This window comes from Clinocottus analis, unplaced genomic scaffold (assembly GCF_023055335.1).
Source record: "Clinocottus analis isolate CAN_PGR_092001 unplaced genomic scaffold, fCliAna1.0.p SCAF_6, whole genome shotgun sequence".
Taxonomy (NCBI): domain Eukaryota; kingdom Metazoa; phylum Chordata; class Actinopteri; order Perciformes; family Cottidae; genus Clinocottus; species Clinocottus analis.
Genome location: NW_027176218.1, coordinates 4,381,166 through 4,393,626, shown reverse-complemented (window position 1 = coordinate 4,393,626; position 12,461 = coordinate 4,381,166). Strand labels below are relative to the sequence as shown.

General features: G+C 46.0%; 1 protein-coding gene across 1 annotated transcript in view; it reads right to left on the bottom strand.

The window, feature by feature from the left end:
- Positions 1-11,348: 11,348 nt before the first annotated feature.
- The window catches only part of fbln1 (fibulin 1), a 13,629-nt gene continuing 12,516 nt past the window's right edge, over positions 11,349-12,461 (bottom strand). Inside the window, exon 15 of the mRNA XM_068603704.1 lies at positions 11,349-12,461. This exon is cut by the window's right edge and continues 594 nt beyond it. The gene's annotated coding sequence lies outside the window, so the exon portion shown is untranslated.

Below are 12,461 nucleotides of genomic sequence, written 5' to 3'. Positions count from 1 at the left end.
CGGAGTGCAGTCGGGCGGCACAATCACCGCACTGTCCTCCAATCGCACCTTCAAGCATCCTCGGCCTTTGTCTCATTTCCTCTCTCATTCATATGGGAGTCGGTAACGCTTCTAGCGTGATGACTCATCGGTTTTAACTCGACGCGGATCGAAATGACGACCGCCTCGATCGGTCTGAATAACGAGGCTCTTTTCCGTGCTGCTTGTAACAAAGCATTAAAACACATTGGGTCGCAGATGATGATCCATTTTGCGCCGTCCGCTGCGTCCTTTGGGACTCCTTTGGCAGATTCCCCCACCCACCCACTCATTCTCCTCCTTCTCTTCCTCCCCTCTCTTCCCCTTCCTGAGGGGGCCTGGTGTTTGTGGCACCATCACTGTGGCCCACAAGGGTAAATGAGTCCCATGTGTTTGATGGAGGGGAGCAGTCGCAGTCACGCGATACAGCCATGGAGGCATTCCTCCGGGAATCCATCTTTAACTCTGGAAGGGGCAAGCAACGGGAGCTTCAACTTTCTCTCTCTCTCTCTCTCTCTCTCTCTCTCTCTCTCTCTCTCTCTCTCTCTCTCGCTCTGTCACTTTATTTTGCTCTCTCGTCCCTCTCCAAGTCGGATCTGTGGGCACACTACAGATTCCAGCAGATTCCGGCGATAAGCACATGGAGGAGTGTGGAATGGGGCCCACTTCGACCGGGGTTGCCCTCTTGTTTTGGTGTTTTGGGACTCTGTTGCGTAGTGACATTACACACTAGGACAGCGGGAGACTGAGGTTTAATTGTTTCCAAAGCCTTACCGCCACCATGAAAGAGCTAACCTTTGCTTTAACCTAACAGCAGCCACAACATTAGGAGAATCACTCACATGGAAAAATAGATTAAATGAAATTGCTTTGAGCCTGAACATTGTTTTCAGACACAATGCAACCACGATGGCAAGCAACTCCGAGTTGACCAACGTGAAAACTCGCAGTGGGTTCGGAAGGTCCATGATTTGTCCATCGTACTGAAGTCAAACAAATTTGCATCAAAAGCTTTAGTGGTGGGTTGAGCCAGCACACAATGAAGATGAGTAAAATGTTATGAGCCGAATATGGACCCTCGCAAAGAAAAACGGAATTAAATCCACATTAAGGCTTTCTTTTAATTGCAGTAAGTGTAGCCGACATCTAACGAGGGCTTAAATCTCTGCATTGAGGGTCAACTGCGGCTAAGTTTCCCGGTGAAAATCCTCAAAATTCGAACAAAATGTTCAACAATCTTACCGCAGGAATAAACAACGACACACACACACACACAGACACACACTGAAAATGTATTCAGGATATCTAAATAGTGCAAGATGTGGAATGTGTTTGTTTGTTTTTTTAATTTGTTTGTGGTCTAATTAGTAAAAGCAGAGGGTTCAACTGTGAAATTCTGGTCTAAAGTCCAACAGCTCGTCCAAATCCTCAAATTCCCTTTCGAGCTCGCTGTTGGTGAAACTCAACTGAAAACTCACAGTTTAGGTTTCCTCACCTCAAATTTTAAAAAATCATGCTATTGGGCGTGATATCGAACCGAGGAATGTACGTAAACATGTGCGATGTATCACGGTTACTGCAGTGATTTGTGGAAACCCTTCAATTGTCGAAAGATGTTTTATACAACTTGGAGCCTTTGTTGAACTTTTTGCACAGCCTTGAGGGCGAGAAAAAGGCAATTATGTCCACGATGACTCTTTGTTTCCACGAGCTTCCCATCAAAAGCACAGTGGTATCCTAAATGAGGGGAAAGCATCAGCTAACAGCTGGGCCTCAACATACTCACAGTGAACCTGAGGTGAAACCACAACTGCATACCCATCTTTAGCATTTCATCCGGCCTGTAAGACAAAAAGCCAGTAGCCACAAAACAGGTTGGCTTTGAATGGCTCCCATACCACCTGAGATTCATATAAATAAACACGGCAAGGTTTTCAAAAGCCTACAGCTGACAATTTATCCTGCGACTGGGTTGCAAGGTCATGTAATCTGAGGCCTGAAGTTCCCCGAGCGGGAGATCCAGTTGTAGAGTCGGGGAGGTTTGTGGTATCTTTCCATCTCGCTGAGGTATCTGCCGCAGGGTGCAAAGGTGACTTGAAAAGCCACCATCAAACAAACAGCTGTACAATCTGTCCGCTCTCCAAAAACATTCCGCCACACCATAAAGTAGCCCCCTAAGTAGAAAATAGCCTTTAAAAAATGCATAATGGTAGCAGAGACACTGCCACAAAACAAAGTGAAGCAAATGCCAAGAGGCATTTGTCATCCTTCATGGCCACGAGCGCTGCAATATTGAAGGGTAACATGTAAACAGTACAATTTCTTGGTTTTCTGGTTTCTACAACTCGGCAAGGACGTGTATGACAAAATCTAAAATGAACGGGTTTAACACCAGAGACAAATGAAAAATATGCATTGGCCTCACCACAGTATTGTATAATGACACACTGGTTGTGGCGCTATGCATGCTCGCTGCAGTGAAACCATTGGAGAGCATCCAGAGGGTACTGAAAGGCATTCTTCAGCATCATTATGGCTATAACTGTGATGGGTTTTTTAATCGAACCATATTGCTGAGGTACAGCGGAGCACTGTTGGCATACACATAAACACAGCGGATCGTTGTTCAATCGTTCTTTTTTTACAGCCTGGAACCTTTTCACCAAAATGTCCATGAAAGCGAATATATCGCTAGCTAGCTAGCTAGCAATATATTTGGCATGTATCCTCGCTTTTATGGACTAGCTAGCTAGTTAGCTCCTTTTGTTACCCTCCCATTAGCCAAATCAACTTCAGTTGCGATAACCCAGCCGCACGGCTGGAATATAATCCTTTCAAATTGCCAACACAACCCACCAAACGGTGAGCACTGGTCCCTTTGGCTGCCTGATCCGCTTACAGCCTGGTCACTGGTCACTAGTGCGAGGGCAGCGAGTCGGGTCCGGCTGTCCAAACACAACTCTGACCACTCCAAAGAGGGGCTGAGCCCTGAAAAGGCCAGCGCATGCGGCTTGATATTTTAAGGTCAATTGACAGCGAGTCATACTTACTGATCTCTGAAATGGCCCGTGGGTCGTTGCTGGACTGTGTCGCAAGCTGGTTAGTGACATCATTGAGATGTAGTCGTGGGGAATCGGTTGGTTCTTTTCTTGGACTTTCTGTTTTAGGCAGTTGTGGGCCAGAGCAGCTGAGAGGACATAACATGCACTATTATCTTTACCACAACCTTTGCACTATATTATAAGTGACCTTTCAAAGCTAAGACCCATAAGTAAGGAGCAGAAAATAGACTTGACAATGTAGGATATGCAAACCTGCTTTGTTTGCTGTTTAAATCATTTCATATTATGTTCTCCATCTACAATATAAATGGAAGAGAGTGCTTGATAAGCTGTTTGAGTACTTTGCTGTGGGTGAAAACTGTATTAATTATCTAAACAAACTCACAGTGCAAAACCCGCAAAGAGTAATGGCGAGTGTAAATTAAACAGATCACCACCCCAAGGGAGATAAGTGTATCTGGTAAATTATTAAGACAGTTTTATTACAAGCAATATGTGCTCTATATGAGTACATGCCCGGTACATTTTTGAGCGTGACATATCTGCATTGCTATCTCTTCATCAACACGCTGGTGGTGGAGGACCACCAGAGGGGGAGCGCTGTGTGTTCGACCGTGGGTGTTGTTGAGAGGAGAAAGACCCGGTTTTCATGAAATGTACTAATCTCTTGCGCGGCAGAGACGATCGAGGATTCCTCGTGGGCTTGGCGCGCTCTAGTGGGCTCGCTGCTGCCGCGTCGCGATTCATCTGAACGACAGCCGAGTTGTCTTGCTTTATCTCCACCGCTGTCCTCAACTCCTCACACAGCACGGCCACACGCCAGAGCCGCCAGCTCCACTGGCTACGAATGAAGCAGCCGCGTCTCACACAGCGGGCTCACATTCCACCAGCCAATGTGGACGGCCGCGCTGACGACCACGGGCTACCTGCGCGGAGACAAGCTGTCCACTTCCTCTTCCATTCATCTTCCTTGGCTGCCTCTCTGGCGGCCATTCCTGGGGCTAACGGTAACGCGAAAGGCATTTACTCTCCGCTCGCGGGGTATAAGCCGCAACGGCACATTTCCACCTGCATTTCAAATATGAAAGGAATTTAGCTGCGACCTCTTAGACTTCCAGCTTCTCAAGAGGATGGGTGTGATTCATGAAGAGAAGGTACTATATTATCTGTTGCCGTGCAAACATAAATGTGACATGAATGACTGATGTGATTGATGGTATCCATGACGAATGATTACTCGTGAAAAGAGTCACTTGGACACATGTGCTGACTACTCATTTTACATTTGATTTATACACTTATTCGAAGGTTGTCACCATAATAATAATAATAATAATACCAGATCATTTCAACAACTAGCGGGCGAAAGCCAAACTGAAATAATCCACGACTGCTCAGCAAGCCGAACTTGATGCATGAAGGAAAAAAAGCAACACTCGCCTTTGATCCCCTCAATGGGAGTGGTCAAAGACAATATTGATCCCCACAATGATGTATGTCACTGAGAGGTAATAAATCAAGGGGACCACCAGCATTTCATCGGAGGTCATAGACTCGGCTCGAGCTTCCAGCAGAGACGAAAGCCAGTGTTTTCAAAGGGAGGACCGTGCACCTGCCGACTGCCAAAGTCAATCACCCCTTTATCAACCCTATTCAAACAGCCTGTCCCTCATCAAAAATGGATGACAGTTATGCATTCCTCCACTCTTTGTGTGTCCTAATATGTGCACGACGGCTCACAAATGATTCCTCTGTTGCGTCACTTCCGCTTCAGCCAATGTGCTGCTGTGGTCATCATGGCAATCTGTAAAGTGTCGGATTGGTTCTGATCATATTTTCCGAGCGCCGAGGGCCTGTTGTGTTTGCACAGATGCGTAAAGACTGTCGGGCTTGTCTTCCAGATGTGGAACGCATCTGATGGATGACCATGAGTTCGGAAAGAGCGGTGCACTTCTGACAATACCAGCCTCTATATATTCATGTGTGCGTGTGTGTGTGTGCGTGTGTGTGTGTGTGTGTGTGTGTGTGCACAGATGCTAACGCTACATGCCTGTGTGTGCAGTCGGCTGGTTTTAAAAGAGCGTCGGCCAATCAAGAATCCCGTTTTCAACGCCGGCAACGGATTCTGAGGATTACAAATTGCCTCTTTTGTGTCTTTCCGTTCATTAGTGGAGCCTCCATGTCTGCTACTCCTCACATCCCAGCAAGCTGTAACACCACTGCCGGAGACACTGGAGATACTGGAAACTAAGCTTCCTTTAAGTGACACGTCAGCGAGCCTCGTACAATGCTTGCGCAACAGCAGCGTCTGCCGGCCAAAGCACCAGCAGCACAGCCCACAAAATAAAAACCAAAAAGAGGGGCCTTCATCGCGCCGTGGACGCCACACTTCACAGCGAGCAGCCAGTGACCAAAGGCTCCACTGCACAGGGGCTCAATTTGGATACGTGACGGGGGGAACTGGTGCTAACATGCGAGAGCTGCATCCAACCAGCATCCAATGGGTTTGGGAGAGAAGTGGCTCCTCACAAACAGCCCTTTCATGTGGCGGTCGGTTTAAGTGCTCTAATGCTCGGCGAGACACGGAGGCCTAAGCGTGGGGAAATGGAACAATACATTCAACCACATGAAGCAAAGCGCCCGGGATTACTTCAGCACATATTCTCTCTCTCTCTCTCTCTCTCTCCGTCTTTTTCCTCGTTCGTTGAATCACAGTCTCTCACTTTGTCTTTCGCTCTCTGCAATTTAATTCTCCCTGCCTCCCATGCAAACACACATACATACTTGCCCTTGCAAATGAGCGCCACCGTAAACAGGGAATTTCTCTCTAAAGCCTTTACACACACAAAAAACACACACAGAGACACACACAGTAGACGTTATATTACAAAATGAGGCTCATCACTCACGCGGAATCACATCATTGCGCATTCCAGCGAAGACATACTATTATAAGACGGTACAATTTAATTATAACTGCTCTCAAGGTGACTTATGTGAATTATTGCTGGTTATAAATGTTTTGCCCTCATTATGTTTGTGTGTGAATTTGGGTACTTTTTGATAAGCGCACATCTCGTGTACAAGAGGAACACTTACGTACGCCCACAAGCCCGCCCAAACAAATGGCGGCCGCTCCCTCCATCCTCCCCCCCCCCCCCCCCCCGTCTCCCTGACAGTCTGTAAAGACACTTGTGCATCGGGACGGGCCATCTTATTCGTCCATCAGCGTGTACTTGCGCTACCCTCCTGCCTGCACCTCAGCACCGAACCAAAACACTTAGACGGGGCCATACATTGTGTCATCGCTGGGCTCCCAACACCCCTCATCCTGAAAGTGGAGCTCTCCCACAGCCGTGCAGCAACTTTGGGGAGCAACCAGACGGAAGGACGGGAATGGTTTCTCCCCAAAACATGTTACACCCCGGTGGTGATGGTATCTGCTGCTCCTATTTGAGGCTCTTTTGGCATGCTGGCGTTCGCTAAACAGGTAGTTTACAATGAACTGCTTGTCAACTGCACAAGTGAAGATTCATGCAACTCCCCATTCCAGTTCATTCAGACCGCCGTAACTTATTGTGGAAAGTAATGACCTGCCGGGGATCAGCACAGCCGTAGATAAGTGAATTAAATGGTACTTTGTTAAGCCGCAAGACTGTGGAAATTGATGCCAAATATTTAGTGGGACAGAAACAGGCCTTCGTCTGTCTCAAAGAGCCACTCAGAGGACAACGCTCCAAAGACACAGACAACAAGAGCCCCCATGAAGACGACGACAGCTACGTGATGCCACAACATTGCAATGACCATAACGGACCGTGTCAGATGTGCTTATGCCAAGGCCTCCAGACGGTCTTAATGGGAGATTTCTGCGCTCTGTGTTTTCTCAATGTGCACATGTGAGTTTGATTTACAAAAAAGAAAAGAAAAGAAAAGAAATCACACTCGAGGTTGAACGTTAGAGCTGCTGTTGTCAAATGTGCGAGCGAGTTCGATGCATTCAGACTTCCCAACGCGCTGAACGGAGGTAAAAAACCCCGGTACTCACCGACATACATTCCGTTCTCCACCCGCTTGATGATGTCGAAGGCGTTCTCCACGTTGCCCTCCAGTATGTCAAACTTGACGTCGTAACTGCCTAAGTGATAGGACCCGTAAGCCGGCACTGTGGTTCTCAGGAAAACAATCTCTGTTGGAAGATAACAATTAGACACAAAAAGCTTTTGGAGCCTAAACCCCCTCGTAATCACACTGGGATTGCACCGCCGAGGCAGTGCCAACTCTTACTTTTCTTTCTTTCTTTTTTCCTTTCCGAGTGAAAGACAATAAAATTGGAGATGGAAACGTCTGTGTTTATCGTGCACTGAGAGGGTCACAGGAAGGTTGAGGCTTTTCGATGCTGTTGTTGGGCCGAAGGGCCTCAAGTCCTTTACACCCCAACTCCCAGCTTATGAGAAATGACAAGAGCTTAACTCCCCGTGACGTTGAGCATGAGTGTGTCTGAAACATGCATTGCATGTCAGCCAATGGATGCTTGTGAACTGTCACTGTCTGCGAGTGATTATCGCGGTTACTCATATGCAACCAGCATGGCACTTACTCTCTGGTGTGGGCCAGCCAAGCCCGGACTGCATGGAGAACATCATGGAATAACTAATTTGGGGGGTCAGAGGTAGTCATATGGATTCTGACAGCAGCAGGGAAATGCATTTGATGGGAGCGCAGAGATTATGGGAGATAAAGTGGAGCTAAAGACAGAAAAAAGGCCGTGGAGCACATTGACACACACAAAAAACAGACACCGGCGCTGTCTTCAAAATTCATTGTATCCAAAGAAAAGGACGTTCCGGAAGAATTTTAAGCATCACTCATGGCTCTTTGTGTTTAGGGAAAACGTAGAATACATTTTACATATATACATACATTTGCTTTCTTGCAAATATCTTTAAAATATATACTCTTATTATGGAGCTAAAGCTCTCAGCTGGTTAATTTAGCGTAGCTTAGGATAAAGGCTGGAAACAGGGAGAAATAGCTAGCATGTCCAAAAGTGAAAAAAATATGAATATACACACAATTCACAGTTGTTTGGTAGTTTTATTAACTAAACATGTTTAGTACTGAGCTGCTGGTACTGTGGGTTGTGTTACCTTTGGACAGAGCAGGACTCGCTGTTTCCCTTTTCTAATCTTAATGCTAAGACAAACTAGCCGGCTACTGGCTAAAACTCCCATCATTACCATTGCTTGCCAAAAAGAGGGGAACAAGCATTTCCTAAAATGTTAAACTATTCTTTTCTTGATTCGTGTATTTTCCAACAAACGTAACGTCTTGTCTCTTTTTCACCCTGCCATATAAGTCCATCATAAGCATGCACATCCGAAGGTTGACCTGTACCTACCCTCTGGCCTTGTGAACTCTCTGAAGGTGGGCAAGGAGATGAAGGTGTGGGACACGGAGTGCATGGGGTCCAGGACACAGGCGACGTCATTGGCCTGACAGGACTTTATACAGCGAATGGTGTCAGTGCGTTGAAGCCTCGCCACTCTAAAGGAGGGAACAGACATTGAAAAAAAAGGAATACACACACACACACACATGGCCTCCGACCTTTAGGTAATGTCTATATAAAGACTTCAGAGTCAACCGCCTTTGCTTTCCCAAAGCTCACAATAACAGGGCATCCTTAGGGGCCGCCCACTGCGTAAGTAAGAACTCAGTGGGACGACTCCAACGGCCGCTTACGCAAACAATATATGACTAAGACAGCAGGGATGCTGGATGTAGCAGTCAACAGCTATGCGGTTCGGAAGAATAATAAACCAACAAAGGCCGAAGCTCACGCCGAAGCCAACCTTGGTAGCTCGTGGAGACGAGCGCCGCCATTGATGCTTTTCTGATGCACTGTTTCAAGCCGTGTGGGAAATGAATTACTACACCCGCAGAGAATGATCCACAACCTGCTCAGGAAAATATTTGGATTTGCCGAGCATCCCCGGCTTCACATCAGATAATCTCTTGAGGAGGATTTATGGGGCAAGGGAGTGTTCTAAAAGACTCCTAAATTGTGCGCAACATGACTCGACAACTCCCCAGCCTCTCCCCAGGGCAGCTCTCGTCCTATTATTTAGGGCTTTGTTTATTCCACAGACTAATCAGTGACAGGTCGGAGGGAATGGAGGGCCTCTGCTGGCTCCTAAGGCTAACGATACCTGAAGTATCACTACCTGTCTGCTGCGTAAGACTTTGAAAGAGGCTTCTAAGGCACTAACAACCTCGTAAATCAAGAGCGTGCCTTTGAAACAATGAGAAACCTGTGATCGCGAGAGAGCTATTGAAACTAAATAAAAGCCTCGACTTCGACATCCAAGATGTTACATTTAAAACTCGTTTTTCACAACGGAGACAAGTCCGCACACGGTTACGTTGGGTTATGAAAACAGCCGAGTTGCCATGTGTAAGTCCGGTTAATGTGCATGGCAGCCATATAGCCGCATTGTGAGTCATGGGCCGTGGATCTCTGGCGCTCCTCGGGGGACCTATAGGCTGCAGCTCAAAGCCCAGGCCCGGCTTGGGTTGCACGGCTCCTTCCACGGAGAGTGAGGAGAGAAGCCCCTGACAAAAAGTCAAGCCACCGCTGGGTAGGGGCTTGTAATTAGCAATTAGCGGGTGGGTCCAAGTTTTGCTTTGGCCCGCGCCAAACCCACAAAATGTTCTCCTAGTTTATAATACCGCGGCCTGAGCTGCAGAAAGACCCGAGCGGGGCTCTGGAGGACAAGGTGAAAGCTCTGTTGGGGTAAGGAGTAAATTTACGAGAAGATAATGACCCGGGGTGAGCTGCCACCTTCAAAGCAAAGGCAGCAAGTGTGGCTAATTACAGCTTCACGTGTGTGTTAATACATGTATATCTCTGCACCCAAAATACCTTCATGGGTGTGTATGTTTACTTGTGCACGTGAGCCTTTGAGCATGCAAACGTGTGTGTGTGTGTGTGTATGTGTGTGTGTGTGTGTGCATGCACATATGTACGTCTTCTTCATTTCATCTCCCCCAATGCGTCACGTGGCCCAGACCGAGGAGAAAAACCCCAATACTTTCAGACCAGAAAGAAAAACAGACTGTTTGGATGAAAGTCCTCTGGTCAAGCGTTGGGCCTTTTTATTTTTTTTGGTAATTATTATTTATAGTCGGCACATTGATAACGACCCAACACAAACACTGCAGGGCATCATTCATTCTGCGCGCGGTGATGTTGCCGTACCGCAAATTGTTCAGACCACCGGCCAGAGCCCAGAGCCCCATAACTCAATGTCAAAGGGGAGGAAAAAAAACCTTCTGCGCACCACTGTGTTCTTATTTTAAGGATATCCCCACTAGGGACCAAGTGCATCCTTACTGGCCTGACAGCTCAGGACAGGAGGAACCTAGGACATCTGAATTTACAGTTATTATAAGCCACAGCCGTCGGGCAGCAGCCTCACAGCATGTCAAACTATTTATACTCGCTCCTGCCGGTGCACATTTCCCTCTCCTTTGCCACTGCGTCCCATCGCGTGTCACTTACTCAGCCTTCATTTGGATTATCTGTCTGCTTTGGGGTTTACACCCGCAGTATGCAGTGGAAATCTGTGCATTTCACATTAAGCCTGAGATGTAATGGGAGCTAAAGAGATGTGCATGAAAATAAACGGCCACAGAAAGACATATTTGCGGTGCAAGGTAACTGATGTTTGGGAAGTGGGAGTGACAATGCGTCAAAAGGGAAGAAAAAAAGTCTGGCTCGTTTTTGATAGGAATTTAGAGGTGAGGAATTGCTTTATGGACTTAATAAATAGTGAAGTTTGACATGTATGCTCATATAACTGACAGGGTTGACTTATCGATGGGAAATTTGATTTGTAGTGCGTACTCATGCTGGTTTAAAATACATTTTGCTTCTGTTTCTACAAGCGTTGCTGTTGCAGGAACGCTTTAAAATCATCAGGAGACAATTATGACTCATCTTGTTGTTCCATAGCGTTAGTAATAAAGTACCTTGTGCATATATACATTATGTATGTTTCCCTTTAAATACATGCATTACTCGATATTTGCATGCATCAATGCATTTCCTCTTCACTGAAGATGCAGGAATATTAGTAATATGAAACTATGTGAGGAAGTCACATTGCCTACATCTGTGATTTGGCCTCACATTCCAGCTGCTCCCTTTGCTGTATTTGATTAAACCCCACAATGCACCATTATCAAGAACTGGATTTGACTTGCACATGTGTTATTTCTATTTCAATTTTAATAGAAAACTGTTCATCCAACACATAAACCATAAAATACTGCAAAATGTCAGACTTTATCATGCAACCATCATCAAATTACGAGTTAAAGGCAGGCTCGGGTCGTTACCATTTAATGATTTACCCTGACCGAGATCGCCACCTAGAGGCTATGACAATGTCTTACCTCCGAGGAGAAAGATTCATAATGCAGATTAATGATTAAGTCTAGTGTTATGAAGTTGTGTAAAATGCTACATAATATACGAACTGTGCTTCTTTCTTGTCACTCTGTGTGCTGTCTTGTATTTTTTCCACCCCTAAAAAAAAGGATGTGCCATTTTAACACGTGCTCAGTGTCGAACAGTCATTTTTGTGGTAGTGTGTTACCAAAAACAGGGAAATAGAAAATACTGGATGAATTACACTGACATATGTCGACGAGGTACAATTAACCTCCACCGACTGAAAACACATTGTGAATGTTTGAAAGCTCGGACACCAAAACACGGACAATTTCCAGGCCGAACAACGACCTCTAAGTCACAAAGCATATCCTGCTTCTCATGTATTTTAATCGGGACCATCATTCACTAAATCAACATCGTGCTGTATTGAAGAAGACCTGAAACTAGCGATTGAGAGCAGACACTCTTGTTTACAATGCACAGAAGTAATACATCAGGTGAAAAGTAGGGTCATAACCAGGGTTGACTACTATCCAATCAGACCCCCGGCTGCTTTTTTTGTTGTTGAAAGAATTACATATTAGGGCATTTCCACAAAGGCTTCATTTTTCAGAACCGGAGGTTTCTTTTCATTTTGTCCCAAAAACATCAAACTATTTCTTTGAGAACATGTACTTGGTCGAAGTCCACATTGTTAATACATTTGTATATTTTAAGAACATTGGATAGTCCACAGATACTGTAGTAAGGGAAGTCATTAGGGGCCCTTGGCTCATTTTTGGCTCAGGGCCCCAAAACTGCTTCATCCGGCCACGAGTCAATACAGGGCAGCGCTATTTTTAGACAGGCCGAAACCTATTAAATCAATGGATTAATGCTCTTTTGTATGAATATTGGTCTTACAATTATCATTAATTGGA